Raw genomic sequence first — 6329 nt, 5'->3', positions numbered from 1 at the left:
CTGGGACCAGCTGCAGGGGCTGTGGAGGATGGAGTGTGGTTGCAGGAGGCTACAAGAACAGCTCGGGTGTCTTTTCCAGGAAGTTGGGTGCACACTCCCTGCTTCTTCTTTCTCTGTCTTTTGGAGTTCAGCTTAAATCTGATCTGAAAATCAGCATCCTGCTGCAGAAGAGCCAATGGTCCTAGAAACAGACTCCTACTACACAAACTCTTACGGGAGCCAGATGCCCCCGGCCCTGACAGAGATTGATCGAGTGGCTGGTGGTATCACCTTTCACTTTGCTTTGGCAAGGGGGGAAGCACGGGATGATGGAAAGTTTTCAGGTGGTACATTCAGAAAGTTTTTAAGGGTTGTTGTTTTGTTGTTGTTTTTTGTTTAAGTGCTGCAAACAGGAAAGGGTCATGCTGCATCACACAGTGCAAGCACAGGGGCAGAAAGAGAGGAGGACGGCGGGCGGCAGGGAGCAGTCAGTCCTGAGGAGCAGCCCTTCCTGGCTGCAGCGCGCTGCAGATGTGTGCTTTGTCAGAGGCCGGGTAAGTTCATCGCCATGACAAGGAAATCTATTAAACGTGCCTCCTGGGGGTATGGGAGGCTCTTCGACAAGCCTCCCGCCACAGGGGGAATTTTTGGCCAGAGAACCCCTTTGGAGAAAGGAGAGAGAGATGCTCGGGTGTGCCACCCCCAGCCTTTGCAGAGGCGGTGCCGAAGCCTTCCCGCGGGGTGTTTCTGCGGCGGCGGAGGCGTCCCGCCCGTCGGTAAGCGAGGGACTGTCCCCGGGAGCGAGGCGCGGGCGCGGATCCGCGGCCGGGCCTGGCCGGGCGCTCCCGGCAGGTGCCGCCCGTGCCGCCCCCGCGCGCCGCCAGAGGGCGCTGCGCCGTGCGCGCCCCCGCGCGGGCGGGGCCGCGCCCGGGCCGCCCCCGCGCCGCGGGCTGCGAGCGGCGGGAGGGGCCGGGGACACGGCGGGGACACCGAGCATCACCGCGGGCACCCGCGGCTGCGCGCCCTGGGCGTGCCCGCTGTGCCGTCCTGCGCCGAGCATCCCTTTTAAAGACATCGCCGGGCACCAAGGCGGTCCCCGAGAGCAGGATCCTAGGTTGAAACGAAACTTTCTTAGAATAAGGAAACAGCAAGGGTTTTTAGCCTGCTATGCTAGCAGAGCGTTTGCTCATTTTGCTGCAGTTTGCAGTCTGTGACCAGATACGGGGTGGATGCTTCTTGTCTTCCTTCCTCTTTATATTTCCAGTCTGGGAAAGAGCAAAAACTTAGAAAAGAGTAACAGCATCAGAGAGACAGTGAGAGGAAAAAAAACCGATGAGGCGGGCCGGCCCAGCAGCCAGCCTCAGGAGAGGGTGAGACAGAAGAGCTATTCATTCTGAGAGCCAGTTGCTCTTCGCCCTGCTAGATTATAAATTGGACACCTTATTAAGAGCTGATCCTCCAGCAGCCCCACCCAGGGCTGTGCTCATGCGCTTAACCAGTGGAACATAATCCCATTTCACTGGTGATGCCTGTTACTGGATAAGCACATGTGCAAGTGTGGCAGAGGATACAAGGCAGAAAGAAGCAGCACTCTGGCTGCTTTCTGAATTGTCAGTTTAAGAAAAGATAGGAGTTTTGGGAGACAATGGGGAGGAGGATGGTTTGCACCAAAATTTGGATACTCGCATGATAATGCTACCTGTGTTACCAAATGATTAAACTGGCATAAGTTTTGTTTTTATTTTTTTGCTTTTTTTCTCAGTTGTAACTCAAAAATGCTGTCTCTCTGGCATGATGAGCCAGCCCAAATGTTACTGCTGGAATCAGGCACTGGAACAGCCTGACAAGATACAACCCCAGCAAGGCAGAGGCTTGGCATGGGCCTTTTTGGTGATTCCAAGTTTCAGTTCTGATGGTTTGCTTGGCCACTTACTTCTTGTCAGATTAGCCCAAAGATCTGAACAAATTTGGGCAGATTTCAAGTTGAGTGGTCATTGCAGTGAAAATTCCGTGGAAACTTTTGTTTAACATTTCAGAGAAGCTTTATCAGCTTTGGCAAGACTTCCAAGCTGTTCAACCTTTTCAACACACCTTTTAACCATTTGTCTGCCCTGGCATTTGAAATGCACAAAGTTACTGCCAGTTGTTGTCAGGAAAAAATGCCTGATATGGGCTTATTTTTGTACTGAAGAAAACAGGATGACATATTATGAACCTGTTCTAGTGTCTCTGAATGGTATCCCTGCTCACACATGCACATTTTTTCCTCCCAGGCGAGACCAGCTGGAGGATTCATGGAATGCTAGATGCATCGCGAAAATTCTGCATTGTCAGGGCATTTATTCTGAACAGTGTATAGATACATGTGTGGTTGGCTCCCCTATTGGGACACCTCCACTTTGCTCTCCTTGGCAGGCAATTTGAACGTAGTTAGATGCATTGCAACTGAGCAGTGGTCAGGAAATGAAAAAGTAACATGGAAGTGCAACCTTAAAACAATGTCTCCTCTCTGTGCAGTGGTGAGTCGTGGACATAGATTCAGGTGTATTTCAGTGATATATCAATTTTTTTGCCTTGTTTTGCATCTCATATAATTGAAAAGCAGTCTTTGGATTTGTTCTAGGAGGAAATAAATTTCTGTCAGATCTAATTATCATTAATGACTCATTTGTCATTTAGAAATGTTTGTGTGATTCTCTCCAGGTCCTGAGTTTCTGGCTGTTACTGATGTGTTGGAAAGCAATGACTCCTCAGATGTTCCTGTATACCTTTATCTATCTGCCTCCAGTCATTTTGTGAGCTCATGAGAATGAACACAAGACATCTTTGACATTCCTCTTTTTCATTTCCTCTCCTGTTTTTTACATAGGGTGCTTTTGCCAATAACTTTTTCCTGGTAAAACAAGCATCTGAATTCATGCTGTGTGTGCAAGTCTGTCTGTATATGTGATTCCATGTGCCTCCCCTTCTCATCTCCCCAAAAGTTTGAGCCTGTTGACAAAAGAATACAAGATCTGAAAGTGAAGTTCCTGTGAGTTTGAAAGAGAGGGGCGGATGGGTACATGAAAGAGCCTGTTTGTGCTGAAGCATCAACATGCTACCAGCTCAGGTCACCTTTCATCAGACACCAGGGAACTCCCAGTGGAGTCGCCTGGAAGTCAGACTTCCTCCAGTCTCTCAGTAATGGACTCCTTGTTCATGCTGATGGTTTTGGTACAAACCTTGTTCATGCTGATGGTTGGAACAAAGAAAGGAAGGCTGGGTTGAAAACCTGGAGTTTCTGCCTTGTTCTGCACTTCCGAGATTTATGGGTGTCTCTTGCAGGTTGTGCCCTAGGCAGCAGGGAATCTCTGTCCCTGGTGCACACACCCTCCAGAGTGGGTATTCATTTTGTTACAGAGCAATATAACTCAGGTTTCAACAGTGTCATGTTTTGCAGGTGTGGATACCCTCAAATCAATTTTTGTTGAAGTCATGAAGGCTTTGAAAATAAGAGCAAAGCCTTGAGTTTAAGCTGGGACTGAGAAGCCAGCAGAGCAAAGAACAGAGTTTAAGCTTGTTTAGTGGCCTTGTGCTGCTGAGTAAATTGTCAGAAGCATTCTTGCATAGGTTGTCGTTTCTAAATCCATTAGATTGTGGAAATCAGGCATAAGGGCCGAGTCCAATCTTTTCAGTTATCTGATTGGAAATTGTGCTGAAGGATTGAGGCGTTTGCCACAACAGTTACGGGGTTTTCAGGATTAGGGAATTCAGGCTAACACTAAATCTTCAGTTAGTCTCAATGCCAGCAGTGGACATTATCAAAGTGTAAAATACTTTCTGATACCATCGTCAGCCCAGGCTCTTGCAACAATTCAGCTTCTGCTAACTTCATTCATTTGCTGATCTTAGTCAAGCCCTTGAAGAGTTGAGTAATGGTGCTATTTGCATGGGAGGTGAAGATAATGTAGAGATGGGTGTCATATGTGTACTGCTGACAAGTCAGTCTGTGGTGCCACCGAATCTTCTCCAGAGGCTTTATATAGATATTGAACAGGCTGGGTGAGAGGAAAGACTCTTGAGTTATTCAGCAGGTGGAAAAGGTTTTGGAGGTTAAGGAAAGAGCAAGTGTTTATCATAAATCTCTTGAGTGTACAAGAGATTTATGCAAGGGATGTCTGAAGATGTACCAGCTCAGTTCATAAGGCTGTGGACAGCATTTATTTTCGAACAGCTGAGCTGGTTGGAAATTTTACAGCCATTGCAGATGCTTGCTACCAGTCCTCTGCTGATAGCACCTATATCCCTTGCTCTGCTCTTAGAAAAGGTTGTCCAAGGTCTTCCTAATCTGTCAGGTGAAGACTTTCAGATAGTTCTAAGTGCAGCCAAAGGTGGTGCTTGTTAACCCAGCTGACATTCCTTATGTTTAAGACAGAGCATTTTTACCAGCACTGCTTTACCCTGAATTTTAGAAAAGAGGGAGAGAAGGCGGCTCAATTCTTTCCCACAAAACACATACAGTTCCTGCATTGCCTCCTTTGTGTGGGATTGGATGCATCTCTGGAACAGACTATATCACTCCAGTTTCATGTGCATGTGCACTTCTACATTTTGTGTCAAGCATGTGTGTTAAATACATGTGAAGTACTTATTTGTTACATGAGCAACTAAATGGTGTATTTGGAACTGTGTCAGCCTCCTGTGTAAGCAAAGGCTCTAGGATGTGTACACAGAGGGGTAAAAGCCCAGGCAACCAAGAGATCATTATTTTCCAGATTTACTAACAGAGCATTTACAAGAAATTGATATTAATTATTACATTACTACCACTGGGGTTAAAGCTGAACTAGCAAGTTATAATAAAATCTTTAAGAATATGCAGTTGAGGCAGTGAAGAAAACTCAAGGGATCATTGATAAATGGGAGGAAGAAAATAGGCAGGTGGTTTTTAAGAGATCCTGTCGTTCCTACAAGGTTTCCACATCCCAAAATATAGAAAACTGTCAAAGAATCCTTGGTGTATGCACAGACAAAACAGAGCAAGCTAAATGCTGTGCGCGGCCTAATGTTAAATGTGTGTGTGTGCTGATAGTGCTTTAACACAAAGAGAGCTGTTAGTACTCACCACTACAATTTTCAGCTAGTGAAACCTGCTCCCCTTTATCAAATGGTAACCTCTGAGGACTGGTGAGACTCAGAAGTCTTCCCAGCACCCACCAAACAACCTGCAGCCTTCTGAAATGTGGCAATAGGGACACAGTTTCTAAATTCGTTGCTCCTTAAGGAAAATCCCCCTATTTTTCATGTAAAACTGCTCATTTATTGTATCACACAAACCTGTAAAAATGGACCACGCCTAATGTCTGAGCCTGATCCTAACGAGATCCCTGACTTACTGGTCATCCGGTTTCAGAACTGGGCCAGAATGGAGCATCCTACCTTAACAACAGCCTGAAACTCTAGCGGAATTTGGACTCTGATCCAAACTCAAGGCACAGGCTCTTCTATGAATAAAAATAACTAGATCACAAGCTATTCTGGGGTGGTGACTTTTAGACAAGAAACGTAGGGCTTACATAGGTTTTTACTCCTGTCAAATACATCTGGATGCTGCCCTCCTTTCAGCCGATACTCCCAAAGTGCTTTCATTAGCTCAGAGCCAAATAACCCTAACTGAAAGCTGGAAACTCTAGAACAACTGACATTATTCATGGTAAACACTGGTGGTTTTTTTGGTTGTTTTTTTTTTCTTGCAGAATATTCTGCTACTCCGGTTGCTGCTGATGCTGATATCATTTCTGTCATGGCCTGTGATGAATAGCACGTACAATGCTGGGCTGAGGAGAGCCAACAGTGTGTTGGAAAGCCTCCTCTAAATATGAATCTCTGTGGTTCTGACTTTCTCAACAGAGAGGTGGTTAAATTGCCGTGCTTGGTACCATTTACACGGCTGCCAAAGCTGCTGATCACCATCGCCTGCTCCCCTCCCATAGCACCTGCTGGCAAATCTTCTGGGTTTTTTCCTGTTTACTTGGCTATTTCTAGTATAGTGATATGAATAGTTTCCATTCATGAAGAATGTGGTGGGATAGAGATGGTTATGAGGGATAGGAAGCAGTGTACTGGGACTAAGTAGCAAGCACTAAAATATGTTTTACATCAATGGAAGCTGGCTGTGTGTGGTACCCCACCGAGAGCATTCCCACTGTGCACAGCAGATGGACGATGGGAGGGTTTTGTTGCTGTGTTTTAAGGTAAGAGCACTTCTCTCCTTGGGAGCTGCAAGCAGTCTGTGCACTTCAGTTAGTGGAAAGCTCTGAACTGTGTAAATTATTATCCTGTTGGGCTGAGAAGCAAACTAGTTTGCTTAA

At 46.3% G+C, this 6329-nt stretch overlaps 1 long non-coding RNA gene across 2 annotated transcripts in view; it reads left to right on the top strand.

Annotated features, from left to right (window-relative positions):
• Nucleotides 1–389: 389 nt before the first annotated feature.
• The window catches only part of LOC134552851 (uncharacterized), a 72665-nt gene continuing 66725 nt past the window's right edge, over nucleotides 390–6329 (top strand). For both annotated transcript variants that reach the window (XR_010080959.1, XR_010080960.1), the window contains exon 1: nucleotides 390–533. This is a non-coding gene — a long non-coding RNA (uncharacterized LOC134552851). The remainder of the gene's footprint in view (nucleotides 534–6329) is intronic.

This window comes from Prinia subflava, chromosome 1, assembly GCF_021018805.1.
Source record: "Prinia subflava isolate CZ2003 ecotype Zambia chromosome 1, Cam_Psub_1.2, whole genome shotgun sequence".
Taxonomy (NCBI): Eukaryota; Metazoa; Chordata; class Aves; order Passeriformes; family Cisticolidae; genus Prinia; species Prinia subflava.
This window is presented reverse-complemented; position numbering and strand designations above follow the sequence as displayed.